Genomic DNA, 654 nt, shown 5'->3' on the forward strand with positions numbered 1-654 from the left:
CCTTAGCCTAGTGTGCCTGCTTCCTAGCCCCCTTCCAGCACCCTACCCACGTGTGGTAGCCAATAGCACGTTTTCTGTGCCTCAGTGATGTTGAACGTATTTTCAAGTGTCTGTTGGCTGGTTTTAGCTTTTATATTTAGGTGATTTATCTTTTTTGAGTTAATTTTTATGTTTGATGTGTGGTAGGGGTCCAGCTACTCCTTGTGGAAGTCCGGCTGTCCCGGCACCATCTGTTGAAAAGAGAATACTTTTCCCATTGGACCGACTTGGTACCCTTTTTGAAAATCAGTTGGCGATAGAATTTGGATTTCTTTCTGACTTCAGTTCTATTCCGTGGGTCTGTCTTTATGCCACGACCACATTGGTCTGATTACTGTAACTTTGTTGTAAGTATTGGACTCCTTAAGTGTGAGTTCTCCAACTTCGTCCTTCTTTTTCAAGATTGTTTTGGCTATTTGGGACCTCTTCTAATTTCATATAAATTTAAGGATTTTCTATTTCTGAAAAAAAAATGTTGGAATTTTGATAGGGACTGTGCTGAATTGGTGGACCACCTTGGGTAAGACTGAGATCGTAACTCATAGTCTTCCAGTCCATGAGTGTCTTGCCATTTATTTGTGTAAATTTTTTTAGCAATGTTTTTAGTTTATAAAA

Source organism: Crocuta crocuta, unplaced genomic scaffold (assembly GCF_008692635.1).
Source record: "Crocuta crocuta isolate KB4526 unplaced genomic scaffold, BGI_CrCroc_1.0 scaffold751, whole genome shotgun sequence".
Taxonomy (NCBI): Eukaryota; Metazoa; Chordata; class Mammalia; order Carnivora; family Hyaenidae; genus Crocuta; species Crocuta crocuta.